This window comes from Rhinolophus sinicus, linkage group LG01, assembly GCF_036562045.2.
Source record: "Rhinolophus sinicus isolate RSC01 linkage group LG01, ASM3656204v1, whole genome shotgun sequence".
NCBI classification, from domain to species: Eukaryota; Metazoa; Chordata; class Mammalia; order Chiroptera; family Rhinolophidae; genus Rhinolophus; species Rhinolophus sinicus.
In genome coordinates this window covers 185594040-185620807 of record NC_133751.1, presented here as the reverse complement: position 1 = coordinate 185620807, position 26768 = coordinate 185594040, and the positions used below count along the sequence as shown (strand labels likewise).

Here is a 26768-nt window from a genome sequence, read left to right as displayed (position 1 = left end):
TGCTTGAAATCACACCTAAATTATTGTTCTATGTTCCCTGATTACTGTCTGTTCCAAATACCAATGATCTTGCCTGTTACCTCTAAGATAGTCTTTCTCAAACACTCTTTTATCCTTTCATTGCCCTGGTCATTAATAACTCTATTGTCTAGTTTACAGAAATAAAGTTTTTGAATTGTTTGTCTACTATAGCATTCCACAAAAATGGTTGGATAGATGTTCACAAAACTTGGAAGTCATTTTTGGGATGGTCTGATTTAAAATCTACATGTGTGGTTATACCCAAAGTGCAATCAGAACACCTTGAGACAGCCAATTTTAGGACTTCTACCACTGTGGAAAGAGTATCCTAAAATTTGAGAATATGCTTGATGTGAAATGACTTAAAATTGGCTCCATGGCTTATGTCTAATTAACTTTCAGAAGTCTTAGTGGGCACCTCAAATAGATAGGCAGCCAGCCCTCTGAACTGCCGAAACTGAGGAACAGTTAGATACCATTTTGAATCACATACTGCAGAGAGAAACCAAACTAAACAAAAACAAGTAAATTGACCTACCATCAAAAATCATAAGGACAGAATATTGAATTGCTGGTGTTGACACATATTCAAGCTGTTTGTCACATGAGCAGCTCCATGTGGTCACTGCAAAATGAGTAAAAACAGAAGTGACTTTTACAAATAAGGTTGTTAATGACTTTACAAAGTGTCATTAGGTAAACTAGCTGGTTGGCATATAAAACAACATTCCCCCCTCAAAGGATACCAAAAACTGAATTTAAGTTTCTAAAGTAGTTCTTAATCAGGAGAGCCCAGCAAAATCACCTGTAGGTGTTTTGAAATAAAAGCCCTAACATCAAAGATTTTGATTCCGCAGACCAAGGGTGGCATCTGGACCAGAGCTTTTGAAGAAACAATGAAAATAAGACATTTAGACAAGAACTAATTACCAAGCTCCTTGAAAGAACAAGAGTGCTGCTATGTTTGAATTCATTCTTAGCAGGAGCTATATTTGAGAGAATTGCTTTTTGCTGCAGAGTACTTTTGAATACACAACATAAAATTATTCTGGTATTTATTGTTTTTAAAATCAAGACATTTTCTTAAAAATATATGTTTCATGAACCTCCACTATGTAATCCCCCACATAAGTAACACTAAATAAATACTTGTTGATAGAACACAGAAATTATAAGTAATAATTGGCAAATACCATAGGAGAGTAGATTTCCCTCGATTTATACTAACTAGTCTGAATTAACCAGTGCTGGTGTTTCCTCCTGGTGCAATATTCCTCTTGGCGGAGGTAAGACTTTCGTCAGGAAGTTTCCAGTAAGAAGAATCATGGGATTAACAACTGAATGTCATGCAGTCATTATCAGCACAGGGACACAGCCACAAATTTCAGAGAAACTAGAGAAAGATAAAAATCTCTCCTGTTTACCACATTCCACTTTTAAGAGACCACAGGAGGCTAAGAAATTGTCCACTGACAGAGTCATTTTTGACATAGGGGAGAAGATTATCAGTGGGATTTTATGGCACTTTTGCGGCAACTATTGTTCTCCCCCAGACTGCACCCTGAGGGGACGTTTTCTCATGATTGTTGCTGAGGACCACTTGTACACTCCTGTTATAGCTTTAGTCCTTAGAGGCTCCTGTCATCGCACACCAGGCCTCCAGGTAAACTACTCTAGCTGAATTCTTGCTGGTGTCTAGCTGCACCTGCTCAAGGTTATCAGGGATTTGCCCCCCATGTCTGCCTGCAGGCTTCTGCCTCTCCTTAGATTTGGGTCTTGCTAGTTCTCCAAATCTCAGCTCTCAGATAGGTTCAAGAAAAATCATAGTCTATCAGCCTGTCCAGATTTTTGGTTTTGTTTTTATAAGGATGGAAACAACATTCTTTTGGGCTTCCTGCATTCCCAAGTGGAAACTGGAATTCAATCATTGATGTTTGAATGTAAAATAAAACTTTAATTTTAGGAAAGTCCCTATTTACTTGGTCATATTACATTAGTAATTTTTTATATATCACTGTACTTGATGTGCTTATACAGAAGGTGCCAAAAAAATACATACACATTTTAAGAAAGGAAAAAACTGTATTAAAGTTATAATACTCAATATATACCGATAACAAGAAATGAATACAAGTCATGTTTGACTTCTGCATTACAAGAGGTGCTCAAAGTGGTTACCATCAGTGTAATTTTAACACAGTTTTTTCCTTTCTTAAAATGCGTTTACATTTTTTTTGGCACCCTCTGTATTTTGTTGAGGATTTTTGTGTCAATATTCATGAGGGATATTAATTTATATTTTGCTTTCCTACAAATGTCCTTTATAGGTTTGATCACAAGTTTATGTTGTTCTCATAAAATAAGTAAAGAATGCCTTTCCTATTCCATATTCTGAAGGAATTATAATTTGGATATTATTTTATACTTCAAAAGTTTTATAAAATTTATCAGTGAAGTAATCTAGGTCTGACTTTTTTTGTGTATGGGAAAATGTTTAGTTACTAATTCAATTTCTATCTAGGTATAAGACCTGTGTTAATTTTGGTAAATTGTGTCTCACTCACACGCTGGGATTCACCATTCTCCAAGATCTTTGCTTCTCAAGTCTGGGCTTGATTTCAGACTTTGTTTTCTTTTTCAAATTTTCCCCTAAATTTTCTCATTGTTCTTGGCTGGAAAACTGGTCTTAACAAGGTAGTTCACCACTGCTGGAAAGACAAAAACAGAAGCTGTTTATTAAATTACAGAGCTATGTTCCAATCACCACTCTGTGTGTGTGTGTGTGTGTGTGTGTGTGTGTGTGTGTGTGTGTGTGTGTTCAAAGATTCATTCAGAGATGAATTAAAAGATGTATTCAGTATTCAAGTTTTGGATATGCACACAAAAATGAAGATATTTCTCTCCCATATAAATTGAAATGTCAGGTCTTATAAATACGTTCCTGAATGCACCATGAACACCAAGGAAATTTCCTGTCATCCTTGACTATGTCATCTGTCACCTATTCATGGGAACCAGTAAGATTTCTAAATTTGGCTGGAATGTGCCAGTAGGATATCTGATATTCTGTAGTTAAGATCAGAAATAGAATAAATTCACTGAGAATTATCAGAATGTGAATATTCCATACTACATTTTATCCAAACTTAATGAGAGCTATTTTAGCCTGCTTGGAAATGGAACATAATTTTGATGGAGCGGGTCCTTGGAAGAAATGCTGTAACTGAGAGTAGGGTAATTAGTTAAATGCAGTTGGATGTCTTAACCCTTCAATTATACCGGTAAAAATAGCCATCAACATTCACCACTTAGATCCAAAGGACCTTTTGTTTTTATATTTTAAGTTATTTCATGAATAATTTACAGAAGTAAGAATAAAGGGATAGTTAACTTTACTGAAATTGTAATAAAATTAATCATGACATCCAAAGTTTTATTCTACATTATCTTGGTTTTAAGAAGATGATTTCAATGCAATTAATGCTTATTAATTGGAATATATCCATCTTATAGATATTTCAGATTTAAAATGCATCTCTAATAGGTTCTAGGGTATGCTCACTTCAAACTCTTCTCCTTGTACTTGAATCATCAAAATTCAATACTTTTGAATTGCTGACACCTCACAATTTTGTTGGAGAGATGATAGCCACTTTTGCTCCATAATTACAAAAAAATTTTTTCACATATAGAAACCCTATTTAGAATGGTCAATTGAATATATATTTTTTGATTTCTACATCTTCAGTTTCCTTCCAATCACCTTCATATACATGCCCACCTTTAGTGTTTGTCCCTATAAGCAGTAGCAAGTAAAGTTTGCAGGAAAAACATTATAAAAATAAAAGAATATGGTCACATACTCTTTCAGGAAATTGGGAGGTTCAGGTTTTTTGTCACAAAAACATTGTGTGAAGAAGTGCTTACTATAAGATGACTAATTGGATGATAATGCAATATCTCCCTTTTGTACCTAGGAAAATTCTGTTCATCCATTAGTTCTTGACTTTGAAAAAAAATTGGTGCAAAATTGTCCTGTGCATTAAACAGAAATGTCCCACCCAGTTCTGATACATCTGCCATTCTCAGTTAATGCTGGGAACAGCCTGGGGAAAGTGTGGCCTTGATGTGACACCTCAGTGGCTCTAAAGGTGTGACTGATGGATACTGTCAGTTAGTTATTCCTTGCAAATCACTCTCAAAAGATTTGGGTGGCCCAGCTTCATGGTGACCAGCTTCATGGGGACCAGAATAAGACTACTTTTCTTTTGTTTTCCTTTTTCTTTCACCTTTTTTTTTTTTTTTTTTTGCATGTCTGATCATTTTTCATTGAATGCCACATCATATTTATGAAAAAATTGTACAAACAAATTGAAGCTATGGATATTACTTTCCTTCAACCAAGATTTCCATTTGTTTCCGAAAACCTAGTACAGTAAGGGTAGGAACACATAAGCCTAATTTAACCAGTGATTGAAGGGACTTGGACAGTAATTTCAGTCTTGAGGACTGTTCTGTTTCTGTTTTTCCATTATTCTCAGTGCACAACCCCTCAGGAGTGCCTACTGAAAGCCTGACATCTTTATCACATCATCCTACTTAACAACTTTGGACCTCCTATTTTTCCTACGAGCCTCATAAGGCTGCTCAAAGCCTGTCCGCATTCTCCATCTCTCAGTTGCTAATCTCACAAAGCAAATTCCTCGAGAAGAAAAGCAGTGCCAAATACCGCGCTTATCCCTTGGGTCACCTTTCATTGCACAATTCTGGCCCCTCAAGATTTCCCTTGACTGCAAGCATTTCAGGTTTTCTTCTAGATTTTCGAATTGTTCTGGATTGGAAAAATTGGTCTTGAACAAGCAAAGTAACTATTGCTGGAATGATATGTTATTTTATTATTGTAGTAAATCTGCTATTATTTTTTATTGGAATATATATGTATTTTCTTAGTATATATCCTTGACATTTCATTTTGTGTTTTTGTTGTCAGATTTTGGTATTCAGTTCAAGTCATTTAGTATATTTATTCTGCCTTAAAAATGAATTTAAACTCCATCTTGAAATGAGGATGTTTTGAAGTTTATAATAATTATTGGGGGAGAGAAGAAACTTTCCACTAATTTCTCCATAAATTATAAAAAAATTATCTGCTTTTGTAGCATTCTTCTCTGATCTTTCTCAAAGACCAGTTATAGCTATATTGTTGCTCTTCCATTGTTTGCTCTCCATAACTAGTATTTTTCTATTTTTATTTTTTTGTCCTTCACCCTGACATATTTTTAAGTGCATGTTCTATGCAACTATTTAAATTTCTATACCACATTTTATGCATTTGTTTTCTTTTGAAATCTACATAAATCCAATTATGCTGTGATTACTTAAAATCTATACTTTTTCCATCCATCTCCCATTTCATTCATTTTTGATCCCCCCACATTTCATTGCCTCTTAATTTCACCCATTTCCCTTCTATGTCATTTTTCCCCCTCACCTAGGGGTTATCATCCTCTTTATTTTCCCACATCTGAAAAGTGGTGTACTCTTTACACAATGGAATATTATTCTGCCTTAAAAGAGAAAAGATCCTGGCCTAGGCGACAACATGGATGAACCTGGAGGACAGAATGCTAAGTGAAATAAGCTAATAGCATAAAGACAAATACTGATTCCACTTATACGAGGACCTGAAACAGTCAAACTCATAGAAGCAGAGAGTAGAATGGTGGTTGTCAGGGGCCAGAGGAGAAGGAAAGGGGGAGTTCTTCAGTAGGTATAAAGTTTTAGTTATACAAGATGAGTACGTTTTAGAGAATTGTTGTACAACATAATACCTGTAGTTAACATATCTGTCACCTCACGTGTGTGTTTGTGAAGAACATTTAAGATCTACTCTCTTAGCAACTTTCAAGTATACAATACACTGTTGTTAAAATATAATCAGCATGCTGTACATTAGATTCCCAGAACCTGTTTTTATTATAACTGAAAGTTTGTGCCCTTTGACCAACATCTCCCCATTTACCATACCCCCACCCCTGCCCCTGGAAACCACCATTCTACTCTCTGTTTCTATGAGTTCAGCTTTTATTTACAATAGTCAAGACCTGTAAGCACCCTAAGTGTTAACTGAGAGATGAATGGATAAAGAAAATATCATATGCAAACTGGCATGCCTAGAATATTGGTTGTCACAGTATACGTTTAAAAAAACAGTTCATTTCCATCATAAAGAATGGTGGTAACCCTTTCCCCCAACCATGGTAGGAAAGGTAGTAATGTCAAGTTGACTAAAACCTTTAGATATATTCTTTCATTTACAACGTAAGACACTCTGAGGCGGGTACTATAATAATCCCATTTTACAAATAAAGAAATCAAGGCTCTTAGTGATTAGGTAAAACCCCTGACTTCAGAGTCAGTGACAGGAGCTAGGATCCAAGCAAAGGAAATTTCCATCCAGCGACCACACTAACCATTGCACCATCTTACCTTCTACCCACCTTCATTCTCTCGTTTGCTGCATCTTCTCCACAGTGGGAACCTAAGTGCCCAAATATTCTCATTTCCTGACAGCAGTTCTTATCATAATAAATGTTAAGGAGTTTCTGGTGAAAAAATGTACGGCATCAGAATCCCATCTTAATGATTGATGATGCTGTTAATTGTCTCATTTCCTGGGTCCTTGACATTGTCAGGCTCTATCTGCAGGAATCTGTTTGCTAAAAGGCTTGGCAAGGAACTTGTATGTTGCTACTGCATTAACGTAAAATTGAAAAGAACATGAGGTTTTAGAGTTTTCACATTTAAATCTTTATATAGCCAGCCTGACACGTAAAAGTTATATTTGGACCTTGTCCTGATAACTTTCAGAAAGAAAAAAAGAATTGCATTCTGAGACATCAACCACATAAGCCTCAAAGAACCAACTTGTCATGGTGAAAACTATGTTTCATTCTCTCATAGCTATTTTTTTTTATATTCTACAAAATGTTCTTTGCCCTTTTATGGCAATACTTTTACTTCTTTCACAATACAGTTTTATGGGAGTTGCACATCTCATTCCCATAGAAGAATAATGCAGTATTATGTGAAAATAAGAAAATATAAGTGGATTGAAACAAAAATTGAGTTTCTGGGCTCAATTTTGGGGATGACTCAGTAGATATACTTTTCCCTATTCCTCCTCTTAAGTACAACTAAAAACCCTGGATATTATACATAAAACGAACATAAGAACACTCTGGAAGGTGAAGCCAAGGAGACAGACCACCTAGAGACCTCAGAGCCTGAGGAATGAAATGACATGCTGATGAGTTCCTTGGGCTTTCTTTTTGTCTTGTGTATCCCAGTCTAAGTATTAGAGAATTTGACAGCCTGAAATTGCCAATGGTCTAAGGAAAAAAATAAAATAAAAATAAGTAAAAGCCTGTTCTCACTAGTAAAAAACAGGAAAAGGCATCCTAGCAAGACAGAAAACTTTTAGCTAATCGCTCGGCTTTGCCAAACACAAAGTAAAAAGCTGCAGCCACACTCCCACCTCGACCAGGAAAGGTTGAGAGGAGAGGCTATTCTTCCATTCTTGCCAGGCACTGATGAAGTGCCTCAGTGCCCAGTCAAAATGGTGTCAGAGAAGGTCAAGTGGAAGCCAGGACATCCATCCCCACCAGGTGGTAAGCAGATCTCCTCACTCCCATGGCACCAGTGGACTTCCACCGCTCCCCCTCTTTACTGGGGTGGTGTCAGAGGCAGTGTACTGGAGAGTCAGGGCTTCCTCCAACATTCAGTGGCAACAAAACCACCCAATACAATATCAGAGAGACAGTAATGAGGAGCAGTAATGAGGTCCCCCACCCAGCCAGGGTGATATCAGCGAAAGCCTAGTGGAAAGCCTGATCTGCCAGCTTCCCCCAGCAGTACCAAGAAGCCCATTCTATGTCCAGGTGGCAATGACGTCCAACAGGAGACTCTAGATGTCCATACCTAGCTTTGCCTATTAACCTCTCAATTTGATGAAAGAGCTGCTTAATATCTGTGTGTAACCTCAGCACTGAAGATAACCACACCTATGCTCATGGGCATTTCTGCTCCCAACACATTACTTCCTTTAGGAGAAATCCAACCCATCCCCTCCAGCGTAATATATCGTACACAGTACGACAGCATTATCACTTCCAACAAGACCACTCCAAGGGCAAATATACAAGAAGAAGATATTGCTAAAAACAAAACAGAGTAACAAAAAATAAAACAAACAAACAACACCCCCTCGCACACACTACTTCTCCATAGCATCATGGTACATGGATGAAAGGAAGGTAAACCTCATTAATCCCCTGTTGCCTTCCTCATTCACATTCAGCTTTGGCTTCTCACACCACTGATGTTTAGGGTCTCTGCTGTATAATTCTCATGCTCAGGCACAAGTCATATGGGCAAAAATTGCATCCAGCCTAATATCACTGGACTGGCTATGCAATGGGATCTTGTGGTTTCTCTTTCTATCCATTTGAAATAGAGTGCTAGTATAAGTGACACTGTAGGATCTGGATGAGACATCACAGAAGCCCAAGCTCCAAGGTCATGATGGAAAGTAGACCCTCTGACAGCCTGCTATGGACTCAGTTGTATCATCCTCAAATTCATATGTTGAAGCCCTTCCCCTGCAAGGTGATTGCATCTGGTGATAGGACCTTTAAGGAGGTAAATATCAACTAAGCATTTGTAAGTGTTTATCAGATGTCGAGAAATGTTCTAGATATAAAATACAACTATGCAAAATAGATCATGTTCTGATTTCCTTAAAATTTATATTCTAGTGAATAGAAAGAAAATAAATTAATTAATTTCAGGTAGCAAAAGGGTGCACTGAAAAAAGCAAACCAGAACACTAATTGATAATCTAGAGAGTGACAGGAGGAACGTGTGTGTCTTCATATGATATGGTGTTTAGAAGAGGCCTACCAAAGGCTCATTTGTTGTTTTATATGTATGTTAGGTGTACTTCCATTTACCATCCATTCATTCTCTTTTGAATAGGCTACACACTTTTCTCATTTCCAGGACATTTATCTTCTTTTTGTTCTGTAATTCCCTGATCAGGCAATTTTATAACAATTAAGAGAGTACCTTAATAAAAATTGTCTTTTTGAATAGCCATCTATTACTTCACTCACCCTCTCAGTATACTTCTATTCACATAATTAGAATAGGAGGCAACCATGGATGAATAAAGATTATAAAATAGCTTCGGGGCTCTTATGGGATTCTGATTTATTGGTTTTTCATTTTGAGATAAATAATCTATTGGGCACACTGTGTGTTAAGTCTCTAGCAGATGTTTAATATCCCTATTGCAGCAGTTGAATTTTTGAAAAAATATTTGTATAAATCATATCATGCCACTTTTCCAAATACTTCAATTTCTGTCTGCCCAACTCAGAATAAAACTTACTGTGCCTTATATTATTGGGAGGTGTGGCATAATAAGGAACAGGGTTTATTTTCTTTTAGATTTTGCTTACAAAGTATAAATATATTACTGTTTATATGGCACTCTTTCAAATTTTAGTAATTTGGTATCTCATAAAAATTCAAGCTTCTATAGTTTAAAACCTATTGATAGCTTTCTTGGATATATAATAATATGACCTATAACTTTGCCTTTCAAAAACTGAGAGGAAATTAGCATTTAACATTTCTAAGTAATGATATTACCATGCATATCTTACATTGGAAACTTACCTGCTTCTGATCTGAATTTCCAGTTAAAATTAAGATTTTTCTCTGCATCTTGGCACTTCAGAAAAAAAGTAGAACAGATCCAATTTGGGAAGATAATTTAAATGCCATTGAAAATATGAATGAAGTTGCTTCCATCTCTAAAATTCTTCCAGGAATGTTATCTGATCAAGATAGGATAAAATAAATGAGTTTAGGTTAGATAAATAAACCTCAAACATGGGTAATATTATTCCTCTTTCTTTTCTTGTTACAAAAGCAAAAGCACACGTGAGCTTATTATTGTCCCCTTTACTCTCTTTTAGACAGGACATATTATGGAGATTCTGGTGAAGAGAGTGGGGTGAGGGGGTCTGTACATTTTGCCCTTTTTTATCATTATTTTTAACCATTCAGCAGGAATGGTGGGCCTACAACTTTAGAAGCAAATCATAAATGGGCAACCTCTACAATTTCTGGAGCACGTCTGTGTGGATGTCAGGACCATGCCTTCCACACCTGCCCCAGACCTCAATCAGTAGTTGAATTGAGCAGACAAGATGGCATTCCCCCGGAGAAATCCCACAATCTCACTGTGAAAAGAGTGCATCTTCCTTGTTCCATCTTGTAGAGCGAACCTCTGTCTACTATTGAGACCACTGAACTGTATGTTCACCACCCAGGCCTAAATCATTATTGACATTCACATTTGTATTTTTTATAGGAGTCAAATTGCCTTTTGTGAAAATATGAATGAGGGCAGTTTCTGAATTGTGTTGCTAAATGTGGTGTTGGTCAAAACAACTTCAGCTAAGGTAGCTGAAGAATTAAAGAAAAGCCAAGATCAATAGTGTTTTCTTAAAAAGTCTAAAATGGTAGTTGCCTCTCTTCCATCAAAGGACAAATTTGAAACTTTGACATATGACACCAAATAAGTCCATTTGCACATGTTTTTAGGTATTGCTAGCTTTGACCCTCTTCTAAAAACAATTATTTTGCAGTGTTAGAATTGTATAATGGAACCCAGTAATTTTAAAGGGGCTGTCAGTATGCCAAAATGTCAATAGAGCAATTTATAGATCATTTCCCCTAAAGAAGAACATAGCGAAGATATCACAAAATGTCAAAAACTGAGAAGTAAAGATATGAAAGCCAAGAGCTGTGAATCAGTGTTCAATTTATAATCACACAATAAAAGGCATGTTCCTTAAAAGAGAAAGTCTTTCCAAAGAAGCGTAATACATATTCTGCATAGCTGTCATAACACTGTCATTTATCTTACCTGTAGTCTTGAATAATGTAAAAATAGGTACCTATATATAACTCTAGGCAATGTACAATAATGAGCAAGTTTCCAATTTCCATGATGTTTTTCTTTGATGTTCTTTAGCTTGACAGTCAAAATCAGTTACTTAAAATGTGAATTTTATGTTGGCTTGACAAGACTTACACTTTAGCATGTTTAATATAACTTTGGTATAGTCTCCATAGTATACTGTGCGGCTAGGTTTTTTATGTACTAATATGCAGATATTCAGAATATACTGTTAAATGAGGAAAGCAAGTTGCAAAACATTGTATATGCAGGAAAGAGATAATTAGGAATCTGTATTATTTTTATTTGCTTAATAATGGCCTGAGGGAATGTCAGAGGATGTATAAGGAACTAATAAATAAATTTATATAGAGAGTGAAATATATATAGGTGACAGGAACACAGAGATTGAGACTTCTCAAAGTATGCCTTTGTACATAATTTTGATTTTTAAAATGTAAAATTATTACCAATTTGAAAATTAAAGTATATTTTAAAATAGTTATTAGATACTCTTTTGTCTTCCAGACCCAATTCCACTGTGAGGTAGGGTTTTTTCTCTACATACCACCAAGCATTCTTGGACACCAGTAGGGTAACTTAAAAACTCAACTCAGTTCTGACTCAATTCTGACACTATCTACCCTAGTGACAGAGTCCACAGGTTAAGTAAGGTTAAGGTCTCAGTCCTAGAAGACAACCCTCTCACCCCCACTTCAGACCCAGGTTGCTACTTGTGCTTCTAGAACCCACTGGCTGTCAATCTGATATTTCCACAACCCCTCTATGTATCCAATTAATTTTCTAGAGCAGTACATAGAACTCAGAGAAACATTTTACTTACTAGATGACCAGTTTGTTATAAAAGGGTATAATTCAGGAACAGCCAGATGTATACCCTTTGCATACATAGAAATGCATAGGACAAAATATGGAGAAATGCATAGGATATGCACAAAATATGGACAAAATATGGACAAAATATGGAGAAATAGCTTGGAGCTTCCAATCCCTCTCCAGAATACTACTCTCCCCAAATCTCCATGTCTTCACCAACCCAGAAGCTCTCTGATCCCCAATCTTTTGGGTTTTTATAGAGGCTTCATACATAGACATGATTGATTAAATAATTAGCCATGGTGATTTAAACTCAATCCCTCTCCCCAAAGGTCAGAGGTCAGAGGATGGGACTGAAATTTCCAACCCTCTTATCACAGGGTTGACTCCCCTGGCAACCAGCTTCCATCTAAAGAGGTCCACAAGTAACCTCATGAACATAACAAAAGACACATTTATAGGTCTCCTCACTTAGGAAATGCCAAGGGATTTAGGAGCTCTGTGCCTAAAACCAGACAAAGACCAATTACATATTTCTTATTGCTATTCACAATGTCACAGATACTTATTAAAAATCTGTGACCCATCCAAAGGAAAAGATTATACCCTTTTATCATTACTAATGCCAAGTCCTTCTTGATATATTATCAAGAATTTTTTAAAAAAAAATAACACTAATTATCTCTCTAAAATTTGTCTTATAAGCTCGTCTTTACTTTTACCATTATCAACACTGGACAGATATGCCTAAATAGAGAGAAACTAAATCCTTTTGCATATTATATTACAGGAAAAGAGGGTCTTGGCTTCCTGTAGGAAAGAATTCAAGCATGAGCCCATATGGAGTTTAAAGTAAAAGTTAAGTTTATTTAGCAGAAAGTAACTGAGAAAAGAAAGACCACCCCACAGACAGAGTGACGATCTATAACCATCTATAACCGCTAGTGGAAGAGAGATTCTCTCCATGCCCCAGGCTAGGGTTTCTAAGTGTTTTCTGTTTCCATGGAAAATTTATTGGCATGGGGGAAAGAAGAACAATGGTAAGTTTATCTTTAACATCTGTAAGCTACAAGAGGAATAGGGGCAGGTTTGGTTTTTTTCATTTGTTTTTTTAATTAAAAATGTATTGGGGTGACAATCATTAGTAAAATTACATAGGTTTCAAGTGTACAATTCTGTAATACATCATCTATATGTCACATTGTGTGTTCATCACCCAGAGGCAGGTTTATTTTTAACTCTTGTGCCTAAAACCAGAACCTGTGTTTTATTTGCAGTGGGCTTAACTACCTGTAAGGCCACAATGGAATCTCTAGTCTTTGGATAGTTTGTTCTGCATGACTGATTAACGTGTTCGTGAGTTCTGTGTTGTGGAGCACGTAGGCAGCAGGCTTGGAATCCAACCTCCTAGTTCCTTCTTCTGTAAAAATAGTCCTCATGCTCCTTCCCTATAATATTTATGTATCTCTTAAGAAAGAAAATGTATTTTTCAAGGTGAGTTAGATATCTTCATAGAGATACAAACTCAATGCTATGTATTATGGTTCCAACCTTTGCACTTACAACCTGGGTTGAGATTGACTCAAGCCTACTTTGAATTCTATTTAATCTAACAAATATTTTTGGAGCCTCTACTATATGTCAGTGAATAAAGCCTACAGATATCCCTGTCCTTGTACATATAACATTCTATGTTGTTGAGAAGGTTAGGGAGACAAACCATAAATAATAAATGTAATAATTTAATAAATTTTACATTATTATTATGAAGTCCTATGAGAAAATGAAAAAGTAGAGCCATGTAAGAGGGATTCAGAGTACCAGAAAGAAGGTTGGGGAATTGATTTTAAATAAAACAGTTAAGGTGTACCTAGCTAAGAAGGTAGCATTTGAACAAAGACAAAAAGGATGTGTATTAGCCCCATAGATATCTGGGCAAAAAAGTTTTCTAGAGAGATGGATAGCTAAAACAAAGGCCCAAAGGCATAAGCATGCCTGAACTACTTAAGGAACAGCAAGAAGGCCCTTGTCAAACATGGAAAACAGAAGAAATTAGGTAAAAAAAAAAAAAATAGACTAGAACATATATGTCATGTGGTCTTGGTTTTTATTCTTGAAGTGGATAAAAATGAAGTTGGAAATCATTGTAGAGTTCTGAGCAAAGGTACCATGTGATCTGATTTATGTTTAAAAGAATAAATTGAATCAAGCTTACTTTGGTAGAAGGATAAAGGCAAAAGTAGAAAGATAAAGAACATTTACGTATGAGGTTATTGCAATAATCCAGGCAAGGGATGTAGTGGTTTGGGCCAAAATTGTAGGTGGAATGATGGGACGCGTTATCTAGGTAGAGCCAATACGATTTGCTATGATTTGCTGACAGATTTTCTATGAGAGAAAAAGATGTCAAACCTGACTTCACATCTTTGGCCTCAATAACACAAAGAATGAAATTTCCTTCAACATAGACTGGGAAATGTGGTACAAGAGAGAGTCACAGGCACACATCAGTAAGACCAGGGGAAATACAAAAACACCAAAGGTGGATTAGGAAAAACTTTTGAGAGTAGTAGGATGTAGACCAGAGTAAAGTAGTTCTCCAGCTATCTGGTCCAGTAGTGCAATCAGTGATATGTGATAATCTCATTGCTTCTATCCCATTCACCATGTCTCTTGGGAGACAATGACTTCTACTGCTGTTTGTCTTGGAAACTGAGGTTCTAAGCTCAGCATTGTCCCAGCCAAGAGTTAGGACTATAACACTTCCTCTGAACTAAAGGTTATGACTATAATGCAAGCTTATAATTTAGTTAACCCTCCAATGTCTATAATAAAAATGATAACAAAAGGTAATGATGGCCCACATGTCTTTTACATTGAGTTTATTGTATCATGTAGAAGTTTATGAAGCAGATTTACTTCCCTGTTTATTTTTTATAATTAATGTTTAAGGAACTTGATTTCATATAACTGAATTAAGTATTGTTTAGGATTGAGAACTGAATTAATTCCGTTTAATTAATTAATTCTAAGTGGATCTGAAATCTTCCATTAGGCCTATAATTGTAAAAGTTGAGAATGAAATATTTCCAATATCATAAGTACTCATATGTATGAGGCAAAGATAATCTTGTTATGGGGGAAATGCCTAATTCCAGACACAGACTTTTATTACACTGTTCTTATTTTGGCTAAGATGTATGTCTTGTTTGTGAATCTGTGATCTGTATATGAGAATGGGGATACAATTTTATTGAAGTGTAGTAATATAGTAAAGGAATATTGAGAAGGCTTTTAAGATTTGATCCACTGAGGGCAGATTATTGATTTTTTTTTAAGATTTCTTTTTTTAATTGGGGAAGGGGAGTAGGACTTTATTGGGGAACAGTGTATACTTCTAGGATTTTTCCAAGTCAAATTGTTGCCCTTTCAATCTTAGTTGTGGAGGGAGCAGCCCAGCTCCAGGTCAAGTTGCCATTGCTAGTTGCAGGGGGCACAGCCCACCATCCCTTGCAGGAGTTGAACCGGCAACCTTGTGGTTGAGAGGACACGCTCCAATCAACTGAGTCATCTGGCCACAGGGGAGCTGAGTGGAACCTCATTGACTTCATTCTAGTTGCGGGGGGGTGGAAGAAGGGGGTGCAGCGCAGCTCACTGGCCCATGTGGGAATCGAACCGGCAACCCTGTGACCCAGAGCTCGTGCTCTATCCAACTGAGCCACCTGTCCGCCCAGATTATTGATTTTTTAAAAATATATTATCATGTCTAGGTGAGTGTCATCTAGGTGTCCCCTGTGGTGTGGTGTAGTAGGGTTCAAGACTAGTTGCACAACATTAACATAGGTAAAACAATAAGCTTCATTAAAAAAAAAAAAAGAAAAAACTTCTAAGACCAGGTCAGCCATAAGAAGAGTGAAGGCACAGCTTTCCCTCTTCCACAGTCATCCCAAGGAAAGCATGTCAGAGACAGGGCACTGCTGCTGCCGCCCACATTTCAGTTGGAGGAACCCGCTTCATCCTTCAGGTCTCCATCTATAAAGGTTACGTTTATAAAGGCATCCGTGAGAAAGTAGCTTTGTCAGTGAGGGAATATACAAGCTGCTTGGTGCCAGAGAGTCTAGATTTGGAATGGTAACTTTTAACAGGAGCTGTCTTGGAATCTAGATGCCCATCTCCTGGCGACATTGACATCACCCTACCAAAGCCCCTGTTCTCTGACATGGTTCCAGTCCCTCCTGGTTTATTGTTCAGGCAACCCACCATAAGCTCCCAGAGTCGCATCCAGACAACTCTGCTTGTTGCTTCACATAAACTTCCCATGTGTGTCCATGTGTGGGTTAAGTCAAATATTTTTTATACAAAACACAGAGCATTTTCATAAATGTCTGTAACAAGAGATATTGAAATAGTTCCAGTCTGACAGTACAACTTTAATTTTATTCATGACTGAGTCTGTGACATTTCATGTAAACTTCTGAAAAATTTAACCTTCTTGAGTGTGGGAGGACTTTTGCTTATCAAAGATGTTTATGTTATTGTTCATTCCAGTGATAATAAATAGCTTTATAACTGCATTGGGTTTAGAAGACTGTAATTTCCCCTGTGGCTTTGAAAACTTTGTTTTAACTCTTCTCGATGTAGAGATCATTTCATCAATAATTAAAACAGTACACTTGTTCCCAAGAGCTAGCTAAAAGAATGAAAACCAGGCCCTATTACAATTTTTTATTAGCTAGAATGTTTTAAGCCAGCCTTTTTTCCTATTTGTTCCTTAATCAGCAGTCAGGGAACAATTACATAGAGTATTTTAGGAAGTCTTAAAATGCTATTTAATATTTACTGCTTATTTTCAATTACTCACAAAATCCCTTTAATCATGTCATAGATGCTGGGAATAAGACAAATCGCACTACTCTCAGTTTCCAGTAAGTACTAAAACTTAGAGAAATAATTGTTTTATTTCCTAAAATCTGTGACGCGCTCATGTATACCAAAATATTTGAAGAGAAGAATTTAGAACAGTGATAAGGAAAGGAGCCAACAATAAGAAAACCCAGACAGAAACGAACTACCCTCCCTTTAATCAGCTAGCACTTGGTGTTAATTCCAGGGATTCGAAAAATCTATGAACATACATCGAATATATAGCAAAGAGTGGACCCTGGCGGCCATGAGAATGCACTGCTCAAATCTCTTGCTGCAGTGAGCACAGCTGTGTGACAAGCGTAGCTACTGCCTCTTTGCATCATCTCCCACCATGTTTTCCCCGAGACCGTGCTGTCTGCACGCTGCCCCCAGCCGGTGACTGAACACAGCAAAAGTATTAACTCAGGTCTGTTCCCTTGAAACATGTGTTTCCTCTGATCTGCAACTTTGTCGTCTCCATCAACCTGACAGAGAGCTCCTTAGGACTGTTTCTTACTCAGTCCTCTTTTCTCCCCAGACTCCTTCACAGGTATCAGATCTGCATCATGGTCTGAAGCTTCTTTCTGCCTACTCCTGCTCCTCTCGTCTCTTTCATATTTCCTAATACATCTATCACATTTCCCCAAGAAATCCTGTATCTTTAATTCCATCTTGGCGTCATCTTCTTGGAGGGCCCAACATAATGCACGCTTATTCCTCACATCTCATATCACACTAATCCTCCTCTCACTCCACCCAGCAGACACAGTAATTTTGGTGGAGTCCCTAAAATATGGTAAAATGTTTCTATTCCAGAGCCTTTGCACTATCCTGGATTCCTGCTCTCCACAGCTCTCCACATCACCAACTAGCTAACTTTCCTTCTTTCAGGTCTCAGGTTAAAGAAAACATCATCAGGAAGATTTTCCATGACCATACTATCAAAAGAATACCACCATAGGTCAGCCCACTGTTTATTTTATTCAGAGCACTCAACAAAATCTACATATGTGAGTGCTTTGTGTTGCTTAAAAAAAACGGTTTTGTAATTGAATTTTGACTGTCAATTCCATTTATAGATATTGAGTTACTAAAGTCCTTTTAGTATCTTTACTTTGTGGTAGCTTTATGGAACAGCTAGGGACATGTGGAGATTCCAGTGTACTGAAATGTATTGCATTGCTTCTCACAAATGTAAGATAAACTAAAATATTTTAAAGTATTTCTGAAGATGAATGCTTATAGAGAAAGAAATATTGCAATGGTGTGGATGGAGGAGAAACAGACAATTCCAGAAAATAACTTTTTTCAGTGAATCTCTTAACAATTTACTAGGGCAGTGTTTATGAAATTCTAATCTGTGGGCAACTATGAGATATCTTCTTCTCTACATTACCACTTGGCGGACTCTTCTTTAGCATGAAGCTTAGGAAACTTCACTGCCTATATTAATTTGGATTAGTGGCATCTCTCATATGGTCCTATATCACCCAGCATCTCATAGTACTTGTACCAAGGAATTTATCACTCAAGCTAGAAATTGTCTAGTTATTTATCACTGTCTTGTAAACAAGACCCTGAAAAGCAAAGAATATAACCTTAGTCCTACCATCCTCCAACATTATTACAATACCAGCCACAAAGTAAACCCAAAAAATACCAACAAAGAAGAAAGGGTTTATATGAAATCAAGGGTTGGATAACTTAAGTTACCATATACTCCTTATATAACAAATTATTAAAGGAAATTCAAAACATCTTTTTTTTCTCTTTTTATTGTATGAAATATATGTGTGTATATAAATAGACTTCCATTCTGTTGCTATGTTACATTTACAGATCACTAAATCCACAAGCAAATAAGACACAATAAATGAGAGTTAGCACAAATAAACAACAATGAAAATTTTTTAAAAGATTAGATCTGTAAGGACTTTGGATATTAAATAATCAGAAACATAATATAAAATAAGAATATGTGAAAATTTTTAAATAATAAAAGATGACCAGTAATACCATCCTATTTAAAAATGACTAGAGATTTTAAAAAAGAACACATAGAATTTTTATAAATGAATATATACATACATAATTGTTGATGTCAGAAACATACTACATTATTAAAGAGCAAACAAAATGTAGTTGAGAATAGAATTAATAAACTACAAGATTGATTTCACAATATTCTAGTTTTCCAGAGAGTCAGAAAATGGAAAATATGAAAATGGCATTAAGAGATATGGGAGAATGGAATGCAAATAATTCATGCATAACTTCTATGAGTTTCAGGAAGAAAATAAAGAAAATAAAAGGGAGACAATATTTTCAGAGATAATGCCTAAGAAATTTTTAGACCTAATGGAAGACCTCAATTTTCTGATACAGGATGAAGAATAAATAAATTCTTGCATAAACACATGAGAGTACAACTTCAGAACACTGAAGACAAAATGGAACTACTAAACACCAGCCACAGAGGAAAACAATAGAAAGAAATGACAGACTTAAAGCAAACTTCCCAATATCAGCAATGGCTTACAGGAGACAATGGAAGGGTATTCTCTGAGTTAAGAGAGAAAATAACTGTCAACCTTGAATTGATACTCAGAAAAAGTATCTTTCAAAAACTGGAATTAAATTCTTTATTATATTCGAGATAAATTAATAGGGGGAAAATTACCTGCAACAGACTCAAGCGTTTGCTTTAAATAGGCTATAATATATTTCAGGATGAAGGAGAATGACCATACAAAGAAGATCTGAGATGGAAGAAAGAATAGTAAACATTGAATTTGTTCAATGAATGGGTAAATTCTTAAAACCTCTATAAAATAAGAAAAATAATAATGGGTAAGTTGTAGAGTTTTTAAAAAGCAGATGTAAAGATGTTGGGCAAAAAATAATTTGACGTTCCCATGTATCTGTAAGAGTGGCTGGACAGAGCCACTCTTACATGTTTAGAAATGAGACAATTCTTCTTTTTACCTTTTCTTTCTATAGGTAATCAGAACCCTAAAGTACCATATGATTGTTCATATTTTTCTTTTATTTTTCACTCAGACTACTAAACTTATATCTGATTTAATATGAAAATATCATGCAGTGGTTTCCAGGAAAAATCACTTGGGTTTTTGTTTTTGTTTTTTTGAAAATTCCAAGCTATAAAGGGCTTTAGGATCATCCATGCCAAAAGCTCAGTTTACTGTAGAATCGGAGAGGCTGTGACTTGCCCATGCTGATCAGGCCAGAAGTGAACCCGGAACCCCATCTCCACACTCCAAGCTTCATGCTCCTTCCCCTGAATTAGCACAATGAAGCCAAGAAACAGTGATGATGTTGATGTAAAAAAACACTTAAACCCTGCTTGCCATCTACTGGGCATAGTTCTAAGCCCTTAATTCATTTAATTCTTACAATAACTCTATGAGGTTAATACTATTATTATCTTTGTTGTAAAATTAAGGGAAAGAGAGGTTAAATAATTTGCCCAAGACCTTACAGCTAGGAAATGGTGGTGCAGGGATTTCCAAAGCAAGCAATTTGTCTCTAGATTTCATGTTCTATAGCATTTACAATAGAACCCCAAATTGTTGATAACCCTCAGTATTCCCATCCACTCATATGGCTCACCCTCCGTCACCACTATCAAGATGTCCTTTTTATTGCTATAGGTTGTCTAAATGGCTCAGAGCCATTCTACTTACTACTTCCTCCCCCTGCATGGCTGAGGTACTCTCCCTTTTACTCATCAACTTAAATACATACTGGAACAAAGAAGAGATGAAACAAAAGCCTAATCAAGTACAATTATTTCTGAATTTATTCTGACACAGAACTTCTGATTCTGTTTCTCCCAGCCTGTTCATTGTGTAGGTAGGGAAACTGAAGCCCACACATAGGCAGTTCATCCAGTTAGTGTGAAAAAAAACAGAGACAATAAAATTTCTTTGGATTTTCAATCTGGTGCTCTTTTCATTTGCATTCAAAACATGTCAAACTCTTCCTTAAATGCAAGTGAAAGCTTATTTGGCAATATTTGTAGTTTTCTGTAATCTTTAGCCTTCAGATATAAAGAACTTTTTATTTCTTCTTCTTCTCTTCCTCCTTCATTTTCCTATTCCACCTCTTTCTCCTCCTCCATTTGCACTTATATTTCCTTCTCCTCAATCCTGCATTGGATGTGGAACAAGTGGGACTCTCATGCACTGCTGAGAAGAATGTAAAATGGTGCAACCACTTTGGAAAACAAGTTACTTAAAAAGTTCAACATGCACCTACTATGACCAGCCCTTCCATTTCTAATTACTTAACGCAAGAAAAATAGAGCATAAGTTCATACCCAGCTTATACAAGAACATCCAGCATGGCTTTATTGGCAATAGCATAAAAACTGGAAACAATCCAGATGTTCATCAATATGTGAATGAATAAAAAAATTGTGATAGATGCATATAAGGAAATGCTACTTAGCAACAAAAAGAAAGAAACTATTGGTGCGAACACAAATACAAATGAGTTGCAAACAATTATGCTAAATGAACAGAGCCAGCCAGACCCAAAAGGATATATACTCTGTGGTTCCATTTACGTAAAATTTTAGACCATGCAAGCAAATCTATAGTGATAGAAAACAAGGCAGTGTGTGCCCGGGCATGGGGGTGGGGCAAGGAGAGGGGACAGTAATGAATTACAAGAGAGGTTGAGGACACCGTGGGAGGTGGGTTTTTATTGTTTTGCTTATGGTGATTATTTTGATGATGTGTACATATGCCCAAACTTATTACAATGTATAATTTCAATTTGGCACTATAGTGTATGGAAATTATACCTCAGTAAAGCTGCTTTTTATAAAATTTTTTTAAATATGTTCTTTCTGCTTGCCTTAGTTATTCTTTTATGTATTAAGATGGTATCTAGCTTAAAAATTCCATATTTGATTAGATAATTCCTCCAAGTCCTAGAGAAAAATATCGGCACCAGAAGACAATGATCAGCAAATTAACCATTTTATTATTTCAATCTAGATCCCCAATAGGCTGGTCTTGAACACATGGGAAATGCCTTATTTATATGAGAGCCAGTCTGGAGCCTAGAACTGAAAAACTAAAGTGCTCATTCTTTCCATTGCCCCACTTTATTCAAAACTAGCCTGGAGAAGCAAAGAATGGCCATACCAGAACATTCTAGCCAGTAAGAAAAAAAATAGAAAGAGTTCTGTTGGGAGCTCGACCTCTCCATTTTCTCGAGGTTTCTATGTGGTAGAAAGACAGGGGTAGGGAGTTTCCAAGTAGGAGCTGCCTTCCAAACCACCTGACCTAGCACTGTGACAAAGAGACTATGTAAAGACAAGGTAGGAAACTAAAGAAGTCCCAGGTCTGCCACAAGCAAGTGACCTCTGGCTCCTCCTGACTTCTGTAGGTTTTATTGGTGGTGGTGGTTTGCTGTTTCTTAAAAAAATAAATAAATAAATAGATGTATGTAAAGGGGAAATTACCTTATGTGTTCTGCATAAGAAAGTCTTTACACCCAGAAACGTGTTCCAGTAATATGTACCCAAATTTAAAGAATCCATATAAAGACATACCTCTTCTTTGGGTTGGGCAAATATACAAAGACAATTAGGAAACATGGGCTTTTTCTGGGCATCTTTGTAAAAGTTAATAGCAAAAGCAGATTATATCAGTATTTATTTTAGTATGGTACGGGATAACCCAAGTAGAGGTACAGGTTATTATCATGGCTGTTGGGAGTTTGGGACCCTTCACATAGAGGGTTTTTAATTCCAAGCTATTATTTTATTATTATTACTGCTTCATTCATAGTGTTCTTGGACCTCAGCAAAGGTGAAGAAGCTGTTGTTATACAGTTTTGAAACAGAAGTCCAGTCCTCCTTAATGCGGATTGTGATTCGCCACATCTGCCAATCAGGGTCTAGTCCTTACCTAAGCTTTTGGGAAGAACAGAAACTGTATTTTCTACAAGTGAAAAGCAGGACCATGTGCTTAGACGCAGGAACCAACAGAACTGTCCCAACTGGTATTTGGCCCAAAGTAGACCAGAGAGATAATATTTAAAAACCCTGAAGGGCATATGCAAAATTTGATAGCATCATGCTGAAAGGAACTTCATGTTGCTAGAGTAGATAAGTCTTAAGTGATTTTCTTCCATCAGATAATTTTTGGTCAAAAAATAAAATGATAGCTGTACGAGTTTCAATATTTATTCAACAAGCAAACATCAAGTGTTCATATGGCACCTGCAGTACACTGGACATTTAGCTAAGCATGAGACATGTCTAGCAAGATATTCATATGATTCAAAGAGCTGGCAGTACAACTTGAAGAATAAAGACTGACATATTTGAAATAATTATAAAATAATAAATATAAGTATAATCAAGTGTGTGATGGTTTTCAGACTTTAGGGTGTTCATGAATAATCTGAGCTTCTCAGACCCCAACACCAGATATTTTAATTCAGTAAGTCTGCGGTAAAACCTAAGAATGTACATTTTAAACAGTTACGCAGGTGATTTTAATATAAATGGTCCAATGTCTCACACTTTGAAAAAGAGTAACAACAAAAAATCTAATGGAAAGATGTGTTGAGCTTGTAGCAGTTGGTAAAGTTTTGCTGAAGAAATGTGATTTAAAATTATTATTGTACAACATGATAATAAGTTTGATTTATTTTTTTTCCTTTGGATGTTTGGAAAGGTGGGCTACAGATTATTGCATTTAGGGGAAAATAAAAATGCTGTTGTACAGTCATTCACTTGATTGATCTCTAATTCCCTAACCCAAGTAAAAAAGGGAAAAACAATAAGTGAAGGCAAAATTAGATATAGATATGGGAAAATTTAATGATTGCCTTCCTATATTACGTGGAAGGTGTTCATACCCAGAGACTCTTTCCCCACAACTTCCTTCCTTGGGATAAAACACTGAAGGCTTGAGTTAAAATATAAGTGCTCCACTGAAGGGCAGTATGGAGAGATGGCATGAACCCTGGAAAGACACCAAAACAAAAGAAAAAAATAAAGCTTCAGTGAGAGCAGCTGGTGTTTTTGTTGAAAAAAATCTTGCGATGCATGACTAATTCCTCATCAGCAAAAAGGCATGACTATTGGTGATAAACAAACACATCTCTCCTTTGTCTGACATAGGAAAAGAAATGTATTTATTTCAATTAGTAAAATGATTTTTATGATTCTGATGTCAGGGGACAGAGGATTGCATGAAACTCAGAAATGAATGTTTACATCTTGGCTTTTCAGAGAACATGTTTTTGTGGGGGAGGGGCATTGAGTATAACAGCCAAATCAATGATTATAAAAACTAATATTGACATATCAGTTTAATTGATACATCAGATTAATATTGATCAACATATGTGAGACTTGATTTTTGCTTTAGTTTTGCATTACATAAATCACAGTGGAATGATATTATTGTTTATTTGATCTTTACTCCATTCTACACCCAATGTTATGACAGTGTAACTAGGGCAAAAACTTAGAGGGGACATCTGTGTACAAGTATAAAGGGGCTCTTCTCTTTAAGTCTATTCTTACTTTCCATGGAAAGACATTGAACCTAGTATCTGGATTTTCCCCCTACTGTAACAATTTATCTTCACAAATGGTAATGTAAGTCGCATTATGATATTTTCCCTCCTTCCTCTTCAGAAGAAAGGTAAAGGCATTCTCATTGATCATTATTGCATAATCTCATGTCAAAAATCTTTTACCAATTCTAAAACTCAGGGCTTTTTAAAATGGAGTATTGCTCTTTTGTTGTGTGCTGTGTTTCTGACCCTCTGGAGGGAGATGCATTAGTTATCTGTGAAAAATCAGTCTCAAATCCCAAGTCTGTGGAAAGTTCTCTACATTCTGTGCTTAAGCATTAAAGGAAAATCTATTCAGAGTATTCAAAGTAGCTCTGAGTTTTCCCACTTCAAGGAGGGAGTACGAATGAGAACTGTGGGCAACAATATTGGTAACCAAAGCAGCCTTTCCCTCAGACCTACTGACAGCATCACCAGAACCCCACACACCTGACCCTCTTCCCTTTGGTCATTCAGAATCTCTGGAAGTGGCCCTTTGGGCTGCTGAATTGTCTCCTTTTTGCTATTTCCAGTGATCACTGAATGATTGCAGGAGTCTCCATTATTCGTCCTGTTGTTGGCTGCACACCTTACTGGCATTGCCTCAGAAACGTTCTTCTCATTACTATTGCTAATGCTTTTCTGCTCCTCTCCACCGATAACTGCAAAAAAATGGATGAGAAGTACCCTCGCCCCACCTTCTTTATTAAACTCTTTGCATTATACTTCTGAGGTGGCTGTAGCGCTTAGTTTCTACGTGTTTTTCGTGATGTGAATTTTAAATGTAACTGACTCGTTCAATTCACTATCACTTTCATTTTATGCCACTCTCTCCTGTCTTCCAGAAGCCATGCACAGGTTTCCTAGCCGATCTGATGCTAGGGTAAGAATCTGACAACAGATTTGAATATGTACAGCTGATGCTATAATGAAAATCTTCACTCAATTTCAAAATAGATAATGCAACTTCAAATTCCAGCATCAAGTTAAATGTATACACCTCCAATCTGAGCTCACTTACTGTGAGCCTTGCCTCACTTGCCATCCCCTTATATAGCCTGAACTACATTAAATCGTTACGTCTTCCCTAAGGTTTCTTATGTCCTGTGCAGCCCACCTCCATTCTTCTTAGCTAAGCCACCTCAAATCTACACATCCAAACACAACCTCATTTGATTTGTTCTGAACCAACTCTGCAACTTATGGGAGTCTCATACTGCCACTCCTAGCCATGTTGAGCTCGTTCTCTGGTGAGTCTCCTTTTAGAGTACTCTGGTGTTTTTGCATCTTAAGCTTCTGGTTTGTAGCACGTCTCTCACTGGCTTGGTATTTTTTGGATTGCAAAACCAGTAACTATTCATCAATCATGACTGAGTTCTTCCTCCTGTTAAAATGTCCCTACAGAGACTTCCGAGAAATGGGGTCAATGTCTTTGATTCTGACCACTGAGCCATTGACTAGCTCTAGCTCCCGAAGAGCCTGGGGCTCCACACACCCAAATTAGAAAGATATAGTCAGTCATGGTCAAATATGCAGTATGGTCCCCTCACCTGGCATGCTGGCTTTGTACAGCAATAAAATCATATCTGCTCTCTATGTGCTATAACCCATGTAAAAGTGAATGAAAAGATTTAAGTGCTGCATTATAGTCTATATTAAGTTGTCACAGAGTCCCCAAAATATAGTGGCTCAAACAAGGTGTATTTCTCTCACACATAATAGTCACGAATTGTAATCCCAGGGGATTTTGCTCCAAGAACCCAGGTTCATCCTGTTTTATGCCTCTTCAGTATCCTGCGATGACAGCCTGTCTGATCAGAGATGACTTATGACATTTACATTCTAAGCCAATAAAAGGGAGGGAAGAGAGGAATGGAATGCAGGAAATGTTCTTTTTAAGGAATTTGACCTGAAAGATACAACCGTTTCTTCTATCATATATCACACGCTGGAGCTTAGTCCTATGGCTAATTGAAGCTCAAAGGAGGCTGAAATACTAGTTTCTGGCTGGAGAACCATATGTTCAGCTAAAACCTAAAAGGGAGGTTCTATTACCAAAAAAGAAGAATGGACACAGAGGGAAATTAACTATGTCTGTCCCGGGTACATATTTGTGCTATTAAAACAAAGGGGGGAAAATCCATCCCATCTAGCTTGAGCACAACCTTATATTATGGTGATTTGAGATACCTGCAATGTGCCATAGTATCCCAAGAAATTGAACTTCTTAATGAGATCATAAAAAACCAGATGGTCCTTAATTAAAAGTGAGGAGATTTAGGAGGTGAGGCCATTTATTCCAGGTTATTAGTTACCGTGCAAAAAAAAAAAAAAAAAGCCAACTTTGAGAAAATTGATATAAAAGTGC

At 36.6% G+C, this 26768-nt stretch overlaps 1 pseudogene; it reads right to left on the bottom strand.

Moving 5' to 3' along the window:
* LOC109445101 (developmental pluripotency-associated protein 2) overlaps positions 1-26768 on the bottom strand; it is a 136451-nt pseudogene that overhangs the window by 4614 nt on the left and 105069 nt on the right.